This window comes from Gallinula chloropus, assembly GCF_964237585.1.
Source record: "Gallinula chloropus genome assembly, chromosome: 1".
Taxonomy (NCBI): domain Eukaryota; kingdom Metazoa; phylum Chordata; class Aves; order Gruiformes; family Rallidae; genus Gallinula; species Gallinula chloropus.
Window position 1 is genome coordinate 116,309,480 of NC_140085.1, and position 15,984 is coordinate 116,325,463.

Here is a 15,984-nt window from a genome sequence, read left to right on the forward strand (position 1 = left end):
CTTTTCATTTCTTTAGCAAAACAGAAAGCAAATAGGAACACACAAATATTTATGTGTGTTCATAATGCCATATTCTATTGTTCTTCACTTAGATGACAAAGTCTGTGGGGTTTCCCCCAAATATCAGTAACAATAACAGCCATCAGTCTGGGAAACCCTTTGTTTCTATAGCAGGCTTTCGGTGGTAGTTCTGCACCTTTGGGGATTGATTAAATTCAAATTACAACTGTTTCTGCACTGGTTCTAAGTCTACTTTGTTGACAGTGTAGATGTAAATGCACACCAAAAAACAGATGAAAATAGGAAGGCTTAGATTCCTCAGCAAAATCATTCTGAAGGACAAGAGAGGCAGAAGAGTGAACCAAGGTTGACTGTAGGGTAAATTTCTGTTCCATTAAGATACTGTAATTTAATGTTTTGAATGTTGCATATCACATCACCTTGTACCTACTGATCTAAGAAAACTTGTATTCTGTTCTGTTGTTTCTTTTACATCTGTTCTGTTTCTCTAGACAGTTGTATATTACTTTCTCTCTTAGATCTTATTTCCCTCTCCTTGTCTTTTACATACCTTTTTCTTATTTTGTTTTCCTCAAGTGTTCAGCTTATTATTGTTCTTTTTGGCCCAAAATAGTCTGCTTTCTGAGGGCTTAGTCTCTTTGGAAGAGAAAAAGAAGTATATCTCAGGAGCCTGAAAACTAATTCCTAAAGAATATATGCGAACACCTATTTTCAAATGTGATACTGAAATAGTGGCAACCAACTCTAGGTGGTATTTGATGAAGAGTTAAGAAAAAAGCAATCATCTCAATTGTTCCTCTTTTGACCGCACCTTCCTTCCTAAAGGGGAAAAACCCAACCAAACAAAAACAGACCACCACAAACCCAGCTCATTATTATGTTGAACAAAGTAGAAAAAATTAGTAAGTATTTGGATGACTTTCCTCCAGGTCACAAAATATTTCTCATTGCTCCATCCTCAGCCTCTCTTATTTCAGCCACTTCTCTCCAAAGCTGGACTCTTAGAGGGTAATGTCTCTTCCCGTCATATTTATTTTTGGTCTGCTATGTGGAGTTCATTAGCCAAAGCAGTTAAAGTGTACCTTCACCTTCTACCCCCTACTCCTACCCCACATCTATGCAATGCCAACTTCTCGGTTATTCCCAACCCTTGATGGGACTTGTTACACAATGGATCAGGAAGCTGACCTGGTTTTAAAACAAAACTTCTCTGGGTGGAGCAAAATTCTTGCTGCATCCATGCCTGGAAGACCCTCACTCCCCAAACACTAGCCAATCTTTACCCTACCTGTACCTGCAGCACAGAAGAGGACTCCTAGCTCCCACTGCTCAGATAAAGCTCTGTTCTGTTCCCACCCTGTGCGCTAGATTTTCAGGTGAGGCAGAATTCTGTTAGAGTCCCAGGCTGGAAGATGCTCAGATCCCTAACCCTAGCTCTAAACCTACTGGCAGTAGGGGACACAAGTCCTCTTCCCAACACATGCAGACAAACAAGCCTGTCCTGACACCAGCTCTAATCCCAGATTCTGTGGCTGGAGCAGGATTCTGTTTAGGACTGCATTCAAGAACAGCCTTGTTCCTTAATTTGAATGATTACCAGCCTTAACACTTTAGCTGTTGAGGACCTAAACAGAAAATGTTGTAGACCATCTGTAGTATGCATACATGCTTTTAATGTAAAGGGAACACTGTTGTATGAGAGTATAGCCATACAAGTTACTCATTATCAAGATAATATTAATAAGGCAAAAATATTTAGTTGTTTGTGCTGGAAAATAAAATTTAAAACCAAGGTCATTGTCTTTTAAATGACATTTTATCTCAGCCCAAGTTGCCACATACCATAAGCTTGGGTATAGCCAGCAAAATAAAAGCAGAGGACTACTGAGTGAGAGCTCAAACTCATGTAAACTCTGTAATATTTGTCAGTGTTAGCAAAAAAACCCTCAAAAAGCCTCCCAAGCCCCAACAAGTTATATGCTGTAACATACTTTAATACAGTAAATGGTATGACAACTTCCTGTGAGCTTTGCAGTCACCCACATTGAACAACAGAGAAATTATTCCACCGCTGCATGTTCACACAGCTTGACAAAGATTTTAGCAAGTTTACAAAATCCTCATGGGGATGGACTGCCCTGTCCCCAAGAAAAGAGCTGTCCTTCCTCAGTGAGGAGCTGGGCACAGCATATGCAAGTCCGCCAATGTATGTTTGGGATTTCCTGTACAGTACACTGTGTGCGCAGCTACCCTAGGTCAAAATAGGGTGACATTAACTTGGGAGTCCCTGGGGAGGAGGACGTGGTCCTAGGGGCCTTTGTTACGCTGCAGAACACGCGGGTTGACCTTCCCCATCCCAGGGTAAGAGCTGCATTCTGGTCATACTCCAAGGCAAAGAGAGAAGTGTCAAAAGCAACTCAAAGTCACCTCTCAATCTTTCTGGGGCTGAAGGGAATGAGAAATGACTGTTTAAATCACGGTACTCCCAGGCACCTACCATGGCTTCAAGGTGCAATTTCATGGATGATTTAATCTAACCTAACACCGTGCTGTTACTCAGTGGGGTGGTCCCCCAGTTCCCCTGCAACGTGTTCCTGTTGTCTCCCGTGCATCAGTGTTTCCCTTAGCCACACAAAGAGCTTTTTATTTTGGATGGGTGTTTTGGTTAATTTGATTGTACCAGCTATTCCTGCTGATGTAGGGAAAAAGAAGCGGCTGGGGGGCTGCGTGGCTGAAGGTGGAGAGTCTCCGGACTGCTATTTTTAGCTGCAACAAAATTTTAGCTTGGCTGAACTGCTTGTGATACTGTATTCATAAAGCAATACTTAGGATTATTTGGGGGACCTGAGGCTTTGGCTGTCACTGCACCTGTCTCCTTCTCCTGGGCTGCTTACTTCCCCCTTTTCAGCCGAGGAATAAGAATGTTAAAACTGGAAGAGAAGCAAATGGAAGGAGTGTTACTAATACGTCCTGATTTCTACGAGGAGGCTGGCTGTGAACTACAATGACTAAACCATCGCGTTAGAATTAGAAGGATCAGATAAAGGCCATACTCTACTTTTCGGTCTTTAGGGGCATTCCGGGAGAGAACACAAACAATTCAATCCCCGCCAGGGCTTTAGGCAAGGGGCACCGGCGCTCCGCCCCGCACTCGCCAGTGGAAAGCTGCCTTCCCGCAGCAAGCCCAGGCTCCCTGCCCAGCGCACACCCACACCGCCGGCCAGACGGCGACGGAAATCCTTGGGGGTTCCTTTCGCCTGCTTTTTGGGGAACGCGTCCCACTTTAGAAGGGGCCCGAGGAGGACCGCTGCCCGCCCGAGCCCCACCACACCGCTCTTCCCGCCTTAGAGGGGCGGCCTTCGGCAACCCGCAGGCCTACAGCGCGGCACCGCCCGCCCACTGCAAGCCCGGCCTCGCCTGGAGCGGCCGGAGGGCCCCGCTCCCCCCGCCCGCCTCCAGCGCCGCCCGGCGGCCCCCGCCGCCGCGGTGCTGGCGCCCCCTGCGGGCCGGGGAAGGCGTCGGCGCAGAGCTGTGGGGCGGCGGTGATGGCGGGCGGGCGGCGAAAGCGGGCCGCCCCCTCCCGGGCGTCCGCCGTGCGGCAGGGGCAAGGGCAGCCGGCCCCGCTTCCCTCCGGCGCCGTTACCGACCTCGCGCCCCGCCCCGCCCCGCCCAGCGCGCCAGGACCATCCCTGCCCGCAGCGCCGCGCCCGCACGGAAATCGTCACACGCCAGAGGGCGGGGGGGGGGAAAGGAGGGGGAAAGGGGGGGGGGGGGGGCTCAGCGGTTGCCGGGCGACCGGGGCCCGCCCTTCACCCCGTCTCCCTTTTCCCCGCCCTCCCCACGTCAGCGCCGTCTCCCGACCGGCCGGGGTGGGGCAGGCGGGCCGCGTGATTGACAGTTGCCATAGAAACAGGCTCGCCCCGCCGCCATTTTGTCCGTTGGCTTTTTTTTTTTTTTTTTAAAAAAAAAAAAACCACCCACCCTCTTCCCGCCTGAATCGTGAGGCTGGTGTGTGTGTTCCCCCCTCCTTCCCCCCCCCCCTTCCCCCTCCGCCCCGAGAGGCGTTATCGCACAAGAAAACGGAAGAGCACCGTCGGGAAAAAGCCTCGAGCCAACCCCCCCCAAAAAGCCCCAGCGAAACTGTTCCCCGAGGGAGGGCTCGGCGGGGACAAGTTCGTCCCGCGCGGGCGGGCGCGGCCGGTGTCGAGGCGGCGGCAACAGCAGCGGTGCGGTGCCGGAGGGGAGCGGGGCGGCGCGGCGCGGCGGCGCTGCGCCCTGGCGAAGCCGGTTCGTGAGGCAGGGAGGGAGGGAGGAGGGAGGAGGAAGGAGGAGCGGGCGAGGAGGGAGGGAGGGGGAGGGAGGAGGTAGAGGCTGGCAGGCGGGGGAGGGAGGGAGCGAGGAGTTCCCGGGGGCTCGGTACGGCGCTGCGCTTCCCCCCCCCACCCCCTCCCCCTCCTCTCTCCGCCCGCTCGAGCCCGCCCGCCGCTGTCCCCGCGCTGCCTGGCCGGGGCTCAGGCCGCCGCCGCCGCGCCGAGCCGAGGTGAGGCCGGGCCCTGCCGTTGCCGCCGCCGGGCGCTGCGCAGGTTTGGAACGCGCGCCATTTTGTGAGCGATAGAAAATTCAGCCCGGCCAGGAAGCGCCGCGGATCCGCCCGCCGGGCCGGGGCTCCCCCCCGCCCCCCCACCTTCGCCGCACAGAGAGGAAGGCGCGCAGCGGACAGACCCCGCGGCCGGTGCCCCCCGCGCCCTGAGCGGCACCGGCACCGCCGCCAGCCGTGCGGGCCCGAGCGCGGCGGGGCGGCCGGACTGCGGAGCGCACAAGAGGGAGGCGCTGCCGCGCCGGGGCCCCTGGCCGAGGCCGGGGGAAGCGTTCGCTCCTCGCCCTGCCCGCGCCCGCCGCCCGAGGGAAGAGGCCTCAACCGAGAGAAGCCGGGCCGGAGCGCAGAGCCCGCCGCCCCCCACACCGGTAAGTGAGACGCCTCAGCCGGTGGCGGGGAGGCTGCGCAGCGGGACGAGCTGGTGCCACCTCCCGGCCCGGCGCGGTCGAGGGGGGCGCAGCGCAGGGGGCAGCTTTGCTGCCATCTTAGAGAGAGGAGGTTGGGGAGAGCGCAGGGGCCCGCCGAGCCCCGGGACGGAGCTGGCAGGACCGGGACCCGTACCGGGCTTTGGACCTGGCCTTCTTCCCCGCCCTCCCTACCGCCGCCCCCTTCTGGGGTAGGCCGGGCATGGCCGGGGGGCAGCGGTGGCGGCCGCGGCCTCTGCGGCCCTTTCCCCATCCCCCCCACCCCCCCCCGCCCGGCGTCCGGGAGAGGCTGTCGCTGCCCGCGTCGGGAAGCGGAGCGGCGAGAAGGACCGCGGGCCCGGCGATGGAGGAAAGGAGCTCGCCTGGATCCTCTCGCTGTTATGCGCAACGCCCTGCGGTGGGCGGGTGCGAGGTCTCGCCCCGGTCTGGGAGCAGGGGAAGGGAGGCGAGGAGAGGAGGGCGTCAGGAGTTGTACCATCAGCTGAGCGGGCACCTGTTGTGGTGGAGGCTTTTGGTGCCCCTGGCTGCACCCGTGCGAGGGACTCGCGTGGTAGGTGGGGAAGTTGGAGGCCGATGTAGAAGGAGTACTTGTGTGAGATGACTGTCATCTGGGCGGGGGGTGGGGAAGAGGAGGGAGAAGCAGTTGGGAATAGGCATAGGGACGCACAGGCACTTCTGTATTTTAATAACCGGCTGCAGCCTTTTAGGAATTTAGCTTTGTGTTGCTGAAGAAATCGGAGACCTCATCTGATACGTGGGGTGCTCCCTCTCTGGAGTGGCATTGCCTCCCACCGCCACAGAAAAGACAATTAAAAGTGCTGTAATTTGAAATTTCGAAATTGGTGCGTTTTTGAATCTCAGTCAGCTTTGAAGTTTTCAGTTTAGTCTGTCCAAAGACTATGTAGGGGTTCTTTGATCGTGTGTCTAGATTGCTGCTGTTACTTAGTTCTCCTATTACTCCACAGTCATCGGGGGAAATAAACATTCATTGTTCTTTAAAATTAACAAAGACAGAATATCTGACTACAAAATAAATCCACAAGCATGTTTCTGACAACCTACAGTTTTAACCTGAATGTGAGTGTGCTGTGAACTTTTGCCAGTAGGTATATATAGTCACGCTTGCATGGATATAGTATGGGGGGAGGGGTCTAAATAAGTTGAAGTTAGCAACTTGTTTTATTATCACAATGCTATTTCATTCTCCTTTCCTTGAGAAAATGAGTGTATAGCTGAAGAATAAGTTGATGACATCCAGTGATAAATAAGCAAACATTTTGTTTGTGGCAGTTTTTAATTAAATGGCTGTAACCAATCAAAATTTAACTTACCTGATTGGAATATTCTGAAGCTCTAGAAAGTTTTGGTAAACTTGTTTCTCTTTTTTCTCTTTTTCTCCCCCCCTTCCCCCTTTGTAGGTTGGATATTTTTGGAAAATTAATTATACTTTATAGAAGTAGAATAATAGCACCCAAAATAACTTGGACTATGAGCTAGTATTTGTTGACTATTATCTATATTTATTTGGTGAACTTGGGGGTGTGTGTGTGTGTGCGTGTGTGTGTGTAGAGATATATATATAGAGAGAGACTACTTTGTAGGCTATTCTTTATGTTTTTGGCTTATAGGCATCACTTAGAACTAGAGTGGTTTTATTTGGAGTCTAAAGTAGAACATGTGTGATGTGTTTAAATTTACATTTTCTGCTGTGAATTAAAAATTCTGACAAAGTTTATGAAGCTTATCGAGTTTAATTCATGCTTTCTGAATATTCTTTGAGTAAAGCAAGTGCATCTTTTTCAAAATTGAATAAAGAGCACGGTCCTGTTAAGAAAAGAGGGCAATTCTTTCTGTTAATTTATTGTGTATGTATTTATATGCTACAATAGTTTAATATTGTTTCCAGGCGAATAGGTAGGAAAGACAGTTTGTTATATGAGCAACGATGTTACAGTTCCTGAATCAATACAGGGGTGGATTTAGAACTTGTCATTGGAATCCCCTCCCCCACATTGGACAGTGACGGAGAAGCCGCAACAAGGATAATTTTACCTAATAGCAGCCAAGAGTTCTCTATTTCAGTGTCAATTTATGGGTAGTATTCTCTTACTTGAGTAAAATAATAAGGCAGTCATCAGGAATTTATGAATTTTTAAAGTACATGGGTTTTGTGTAGACTGGGAATTAGCACGTGATAACCACAAATGTCTTCTAACAAACTGGTTGGTAGTTTACATGAAGTAGAACATGACTGGTATCCTGTACAAACTGTGTGCCTCATCTAAGCTTTTAAAGTTATATTTAAGTAGGAGATGGTTGCTAACATGTATGCCATGTTTCAAAATCTTAATTCTGACAGGACCCTGCAAAGAAATGTGTATGAGTTAACTCTATTATTAGGCTTTGCCTTCATGGACTTACAGTGAGGGTGGTTTTTTTTTTTGTCATTTTAGTTCAAATTAGTTAGTGGTCGCCTTAACATAAAGTGTTATGGTAACATGCCTGAAACTGTACCGCCTGGTCATCTGGTAGTGTGCGAGAAGATTAGTTAATAGAACACATACCTTTATTTGCTGTGATAGCATTTTAGAGTTTCATCTGAACTGAAGTGGGTAGTGATTTGAAGACTAAAAGGTACCTTTACCAAAGAAGCAATTTTATTGCTATGATTAGATTTCGCATTTCAGCAGTCCTCTTAAAACCTCTTTATTTCAGACATTTTTAACTTCGGTTGTGGGACTATAGGTAGAAAGTTGTTGTTACAAGCGTATGGTTTTGAGTAAGAGTTTAAGACCGATGTACATTTAGTCTTTCTATGGTCATTTTAAATGCCATTTAGAGAACTGTTCTCCAAAGTGAAGTCAAAAACTTTCTGATATCTTTGTTTTATGAGGGCATGGGAGTCTTGTATAACTTCTGAAATCCTTTCGTAAATAGAACTGTTGTTGTAGAATAGGATTATTTACAGAGAACTGCTGCTTTTGTCTTTATAACCGAGTACAATAGGTTATTTGTTAAGTTTACAGTTTGGTAAGAATCATTTTTTTAAAAAAAATTATGTAATTTTTTTGCTAATCAGACTTCAAGAAGTCTAAAAGATTTGATATGCTTATGCTGTGAGACTTCACTTTTGTTCTAAGACTATTTGAAATGAAACAAAAAAACCTTTTCTGAACAAATATGCCTTTCTTATGTCTTCAGGAGTGGGAAAAAGGTAAACGACATTCTGAGAAGGGGAATACTCCTCTTTTCCTTCCTTGCCTCCATGGGCCCTTCAAGAGGAGAATTATGGGAATTGTAGTCTGTTGATTGTTTTTAAAACCCTGGAGAAACTTTTGATAGTTAGAAACAATAGTTACTTCTGAAAGGCATATTCTAGTTAGCTAGTAACTCCCTCTTTGAGGTGACAGACTACACCAGTAGAATTGCAGTGACTAATCATTAGTTGTGTGTGACAGTTAATGTAACAACTTGTAATTGATGTCCACTGGTTATCTTTGTTCCTTATGTGGAAGGAAGGTAATATTCTGTGTTTGCTTCTGTTTTATCCAAGCATGAGTGAAAAAATACTTCCTTTTGCTAGTACAAATGTATTTCATTGCTTTAGAATAGGTCTGCAGTTCATACTTGTCCCAGGTTTATTGGGAGTTTAGCTCCATTTCCCCTAATACTTGTGTGTGTGAGTCTTGTCCAGTATCTGTGGGTGCTTAATTATGGTTTACTTCTCTGAGAGCACATATCAGAAAAGGAGCTCCTCTTTGGCTAGAAAGACAGCCTAAGTCCCATTGTGTTTGTAAGGTTATCTTTCCCCTCTTCCTCCCCCCCCCCCCTTTTCTTTTTTTTCTCCTTTCCCTCCTCACTCACTGAAGGATAGGTGAGCTTTTCTACAGGTGAAAAGGACATTCACACATCCTTATTCATTCCAAAATGTTCTGCTCATAAGATTTACAGGGAGACTACCCGCTGAACTAGGGCTAGGGAGATGTGGAAGGTAGCTCCCAGTCATCTCTGCTTACCTCCATACAGTGTGAATGCTCTGGAGCCTCAGAAGTATGGGTAGTAGCTATTTCAGTTACCCTATATGAAAACATAATCAGTTTAATTTCAGCTCTGAATATAGCATTTCTTAAAAAGCAGTGAAAATGTTTCTGTAATTAACATACCTAGCACTTACTTGTAAACAAACTCCTTGTAAAGTTTCTGTGGTCTTGGTAGCACTAAATACCTGAAAGTGAAACTGAGTAAATGAAAGTGAAATTAACTCCATTAAGTATCGGTTTTGTTCCAGCTGTGAGAAACCAAGCTTTCAGTTCATGTGTTACATAAAGTTCCAAAACATGCTATTTTTTCTTACCCCTTTTTCTTTTTCCCCCATAGGCAAATAAAAAATAGACTGTGCTTTGAGTCAGTTAAAAGAACTGTATTAATACATCTATGTGTTGAAAAGTTTCATCTTTTTAATAGCTGTTTGGATGGTGAAATAAGAGAGGAATGGAAATGTACAAATTGATTTCTGGTGGCAGAGTTATTCTTTCAAAATAGAAAAAATATTGAGTGAATTTTGATAAGTTACTGAAAAAAATCAAACTAGTAGAATGACTAGTTGGCATAATCATAGTTACATACTGTTTAAATTGAACTTGCTAGTGAAACTTTTAAATGATAGTGTCCCAAAAAAGCTATTTATTCATTGGTTTTTGGCTTCCTGGCTTCAAACACAGGTAGCTATATTTTTTCTTCATTCAAGATCCCGTTTACCTCCGCGTGCTCAAATCTTAATTTGTGTTCCTGTGAACTACATTGGTTGCTAATGACTTCTCATTTACTTTGCCAGTGGACCTGTTGCTGAGGAGCCAATCGGAGCATAGCGCATTCGCTTCCATTGGAGAGGAAATAGTTTTGTGTCCATGCTATCAGTTTACTGTTTAAACAGAAGGAAGGGGTAAAAAGAGGGAAAAAAAAGTATTGTCAGGTAGGCAAGTTAATGTATTAGTAGTTACTTGGTTCTATAGTTTTTTTGAACACTATGAATTTGCTGATCTCTGTTTGGTCTGTCCAGTTCTAACTACAGTTCTTTTCCTATGTATAAATGTATAACCACGTATATTTTTGTTTTTCTAATTACAGCTTTGACAGGATGTATCCATTAAATACCTGTAGGGTATGTGTTTTGTTACAGACAAATCAGTTTCTCATACACTCTTTCAAAATCCAACTGATACTGGAAGCTCAGTAGCTTTCCTTGGTTGTGTCAGCTTCTGGCTTCCTTATTACTCTTTTGAACTTGCATGTAGCTAGGCATTAATTTAACCCTATGCCACAATCACAAGTTAGTGTTTCAGATAAATTGTTGTCTGTTAATGTAACAAGAAGTGATTGTTACATGAAGGTCTTGGCAGTTTCCCCTTCTGTAGAAGTTACATGTAAATGTTACAAATGCTGGGTCATAATTGTGGAATAATACAGATAAATGTACGGTTTTCACCATGATCAGATAGATGTTCGTAAGCTTAGAATTCTGTGTTCTTGCATTTAGGGTGACTTTCCTGTCAATGTCACAGTGTGCCTTCAGAAGTTGAGTTTTTTATGGCAGGAGATTTTCCTATGCAGGAAAATGGGCATTGCTGTAAATGCTGAACATGTGTGTATGATTGTACATACCTGTATGTATGTGTCTTCCCACTGAAACCAGATTTTTGCTGAAGTTTTATTTATAGTGGTGCTACAAACTTACCTTACACTTACCCCCAAATCAGAAGGATTAGTAGTAGATCCAGTTCTGGGTAGAGGTCAGTTAACTATGCGGTTATTGTGGCTTAATTTTGAATGATCCTAAACCTCCTCAAAATTTGCCTGATGGTTGTTTATTTTTAATACACACTGCATTTTACAAGGTTAGTTTCTAAGTGAATTAATGTCTTCTGTGAACTATGTCTATTAGAGACAGCATCATAAATGATTCATTTATGTTGAAGGCTGAGTGGAAAAAGTCTATGTGATACTGTGTTATAAACTATAGTTGAAGTTTGTATTATAATGGCATAGTTAAAAATTGCTTAGTTTTGCATTGTACTACTTAGAGAACTTGGCTGGGATCTGATTTCCATTTTGGTTTGTACTGTGCAACGTGAAGTAAGTATGACTTGTTTCTCGCTTTAATCAGGTTTTCATGACTGAGATGCATACCTGTTCGTTCCTGATGTTCTCCTATGTAGCATTTTTGTTATGGCACTGTGTAAATGTGTATGTGTTTGTGCTTTGTTTTTTCCTCTGGTAAATAGAGTTGTGAGTTACTGTAATTTGATAGTCTGTTACAGAAAATCTTAATGATAGGTGATCTAAAACTTAATAATGTGGAGGCGCGAATGGAAATCATTAATGATGCCTGGTGTGGTCCTTACAAGCGGGTTTATCTCCTGCCTGTGTAGGATTTGTTTGGATGTTTTCACCTGTGTATTTTATACAGCATGCAATCATGGTCTGCTGTTCACAATGTCAGTATGAGTCTACTTTCGGTCTCTTTACCCATCAGAACATTCATTTATGTATCTCTATGGAGTTAAATTAACCAGAGTCATGTTCACAGCATGGACAGTTTAAAACTTTATGAGCTTAGTTTTGAAGTCTTGAAAAATCCAGTTGCACATGTGGAAACAGACCGTTGGAGTACAAGTACTTGGCTACCTTACCTTAGTGGTTAATGGCAACACTTGTCAACTTTTGTTTTCATTCCAAAATCAAGATTGGCTTTGCTTTGTGTGATGGGGGCTAGAAAATTAAGCAACAGTCTTCTCTTGTAAGGAACTGTTAGAATAGGGGTAAATTTCTATACATAGATGTGAAGGTAATACCTAGTACCCCTTTACTTAATTTGCATACTGCCAGACAGTTGCAGTAAATCAAAATGCAAGTGCTTGATAAAATAGTGCCATTTAATTTCTTACAGAGGTTAATAAAGGAAGGAAAACATGATGGCAAAGTTATGCATGTTATCTTGAGTTCCTTGTTTTAAAGTGTAGTTGAAAAAAGTTAGGTGTTTTCCTCTTTTTATAATGCAGATAACTAGCTTTATAGCTCTATAAAGCTGGCGTATCTTTCTGGTTTTCTGCTGGATGTTCTTAACCAGCATTCAGTTATTTCAAGAAATGAGAAAACTAAATTTACTTACAGTTCACAAGGTTCAAGTATCATGTTTTGAAATTGTTCTCTTCTGCACAATTTATCAAAATGCGACTTCTCTAATTGAGATACAAAACACTGAGCTGAGTGTCCCTGTGTATGTGAAGGAAAGGAATGTATAGATGTGACAAACTGACATTTTTAAGAGGTCTTCTGAAGCTCTGCCAGTGCATGCGTGCTGTGCTTTGCATTTGGAAACATGAGAGATGATCAGTGAGTGATGATCAGTCTGTATCCATGACTTGTGTGTATATAGACTATCAGTATTAGTAGGATGTAGGGCTTTTATTTAATAGCAAAACCCCCCCCGAACAACCAAACTATCAATAAGCTTTTAAAATACTTACTAAAAAAAAAAAGGAAACACCAAGTTGGAGTAGTTCATGTCATTAAATATTTTCCTAGTACTGAGGAGTTCGTGGTAGACTTAAACTTTGAAGCATAGGAGCTTTCAGTTTTTTTGGTTTTTTTTTTTTTTCCATTCTGTCCAATTTAATAATTTCTACTTCTTATTTTTTTTGTGAGTGTGTGAAAAACATTTCCTTGGCCTTAGTTTACATTTGTTTTCCTTTAAGCGTGTATTTCCAAAGTCTGTTACAAGAGACAGAGTACTTAATTGACCTTCCCTATGTCATTCATCATTTTGTATGTCTTTATCATAACTTTGTTTTCTTTGTTACTTTAAAAGTATCATCTTAGCTATAACAGTATTTTATCATACTGCTGGCCTCACTCTTTTTTTAGCTGAGATTGAGTCTTGTAGTTCCTATCTAATTTTATTGAACTGTGAGAATATGCAATTATTTCAATATAAGAGTTTGAATGTGGGATGAAAAGTTTGATTCTTAGACTTCCATATTTGAAAAAATTTCTCTTGGTATTTTCTGATACAAGATTCTTCATACATTTTGCTTTCATTCTCTGGACTAATGCTACTTTAACATACAAAGATATTTTTTTGAAGTTTTGTTTGCAATAACAAACCAATCTGAGATCTGTGGTTTGAGGTGGGGCAGAAGCTCAAAATACATTTTTAGCAAGCATACAGTGGGTCCAGAGTACAGTTTCAGAGTTGTGTCAGCCCTTGCATATATTCTGAAACCTATGCGCTCCCAACTTGACAGTGCCCATTCATTTAAGTATTTGAGGCAACAGGCATGCATTACATCCCATATGTTGCAAACAGGATCTTTCCCTTTACATTTTAATCTTGAGTACGTCTGTGCAGTTGCATTTGACTTAGTTTGGGAATTTTTATTGAAATAATTAAGTCAAGCTCTCAGACACTGGCAGAAAGGGGAAAATTATCTCTTGCTTTTGATGGTCTGTGAACTATCTTTCATCTTGCAGTATTTATAATACTTACTTTTTTACAGGTAGAAGTTGTTGATAATTGCACACTGTCCAGACCTTGTGCTTAGTCTCAGGTTTGTGACTGACTTTTTCGTAGGTTTGTGCACATATGTGACAGTTTAGTATCTGAATCTAGCAAATGCTAACATTCTTTTGAGCGTCTTGTGGGAGAAATGTTTTTCAGGATTAGGATCTAATGTATAAAAGCCCCTACCAAACCTAGAAATGTTTATGTATCTTGCTTATTGGTGGCCGAACCTAAGACACCGTGTTTCTGTTTTTTGGGTTGGGGAAAGATGTTTCTGCGATTCTAAGCATTTTGTATAGCACTTAACTTCATACTGCTTTTCATACAGCAGTTTTTGCCTTGCTAACAGAAGATGAATGCATGTTACAAGTCTGCTTTTTAGCAAGGGGAAAGAAAGCAAAAAAGTGACTTGCCCAGTGTTACAATGATGTAGTAGCTGGAACCAAAGGTTAAGGGTTTAGATGTCTTACATCTTAATAGCAGGATGCTATGTATTTGCAGTTGCATTCGACTTGAGTTTATATTCTGTCTGCTTTGTAACTCAGAGAAGCAGTCTCCTATGGTTGGAGAGTGACTCAGCATATCCAGATAGAGGTCTGCTCAAGGGACATAGGATTTGTTTGCAAATTTGGGGGAATTGGGGTTCAAATTCATTTTTCCCAAAGGCAGTTTGCTTGTCTTTTTTAAAAAATACTTCTCCATTTGATACTTATACCTTGATTTATTTTTTAAGATTTTTTGTTAAGGAAAAACTGATGGGCTATTTCAGTAAATAGTATAATTTATGGTATAGCTGGCATTTACTGTATAGCTTTGTTTTCTGTGCGCTATCCTTCTGAACTTAGAAGTTCAATTAATAAACCAGCATTTGACTGTGTAAGTAAACATTCTGATGCAAAATATATAAAAAAAGAATTCTGTGTCAGGTCTGCCTTAAACATTTCTTAACTCGGTCTCTGATTCTGTGACATTTATACAACTTTTTTCACAAGGAAGGAGAGCAAGCCAGGGATGTTACTACTCCAGTTTGTATGATTGAAACATCTCCATGTTATTAGTATGGAAGCTCCCACCTCTCCCACTTGATCTGGCAGGGCTGAGTTCTTAATCTTATGGGTCAACCGCTTGAGAACGAACAGTTTGGGAACAGTGGGTTACCTGTGCAAGTGTATACTGGGTGTGTAAACTAAGCTATTGTAGGCTTGGGTTTCATTGGCTTTCATGAGAGAAAAATGGCTAAATGTCTTAAATATGACTCTTGTGCAGTAATAACCTGTGTTCTAGTTTCAGCTGATCAAACTTGTCACAGAATCTTGAGGTGTTGGTTGCAGCAGTGGCAGTGAAGAGAGTCACACTGATACAAGCTGATGAGTAAAGATTGAAACTATTGGTCTTCTTCAGTTTGGGAGAAATTTGAGAAGATTTTATATATTATTTTTAAATCCAGATCGATTCCACCTTCTAGCATGAGATAAGACCGTAGGGTAGTACATAATTTCAGTGCTGAGAGAATGCTGAAGGGCACCACAGCAAAGAACAGTATATTCAGAGAAAAACACAAGCAACATTGATTTCTTTTTTTCTTTCTCCCCTTTCCTTCTATCCTAAACTTTCCTCCTTCCACCCACCCAAATCTGGATGTGTTTTTTTGGGGCTAGTGAAAATTACCTTGCTCTCCCCAAAACTGTACCTATGCCAAATTTTGAAATAATTGTTAAAAAAGGAAGCAAAAAGCTGAAAAGCCACAGCTCTTTGGTTTTCTATCTTTCTTACAAGGGGAGTGGGAGCTGTGAAGTATTTAGTCTGATGACATCACAGGTGTTTGTTTTGCAATGTCAGGTATTGGCAAACCCATGTGAAGTTCATACCATAGGATGTAGAGCTGCTGAAGCACTTCGAGGGAGATTGTCGACAGCGAAGCGTGCAACAAGGAGCTCTTTGAAGGCAGTTACAGCTTAAGCAGCTCCCCTTCTCTCCAGATTCTGGTTGCTTGTTCCCACCTGCTTTGTGTTGGCACAGCTGTTTGTAAGACCAACCAGTGAATCAGACTTGGAAACGGAGTTGGCTGAAATATATAATTTTATATATATAACATTTGGGTGTGTGTGGGGGTGGAGAATCAGGTTACTTTTCAGTCAGATCGGTTCCCAGAGCCGGTACACTGTGCTGCTGCTCAGACATTTGACGAGATAATGGAATGGGTTGTGTGGGTGGACAGGAACAAGGTGCCTAGAAGAGGCAGGGGTTGGTTAACTGGCGCTGATAGCACTGTTACTTAATGGAGAACATCATTCTGAGGAATTTTTGCCACCCCTCCTGTAGTAAATCACTCCCCTGTCAGTCTGTCTGTCTCCCTCCCCCCTCCACTCTGCCTCTCTCAA

General features: G+C 43.7%; 1 protein-coding gene across 1 annotated transcript in view; it reads left to right on the plus strand.

The window, feature by feature from the left end:
- Positions 1 to 4,935: 4,935 nt before the first annotated feature.
- Positions 4,936 to 15,984, plus strand: part of DYRK1A (dual specificity tyrosine phosphorylation regulated kinase 1A) — an 80,964-nt gene continuing 69,915 nt past the window's right edge. Inside the window, exon 1 of the mRNA XM_084270322.1 lies at positions 4,936 to 4,986. The gene's annotated coding sequence lies outside the window, so the exon portion shown is untranslated. The remainder of the gene's footprint in view (positions 4,987 to 15,984) is intronic.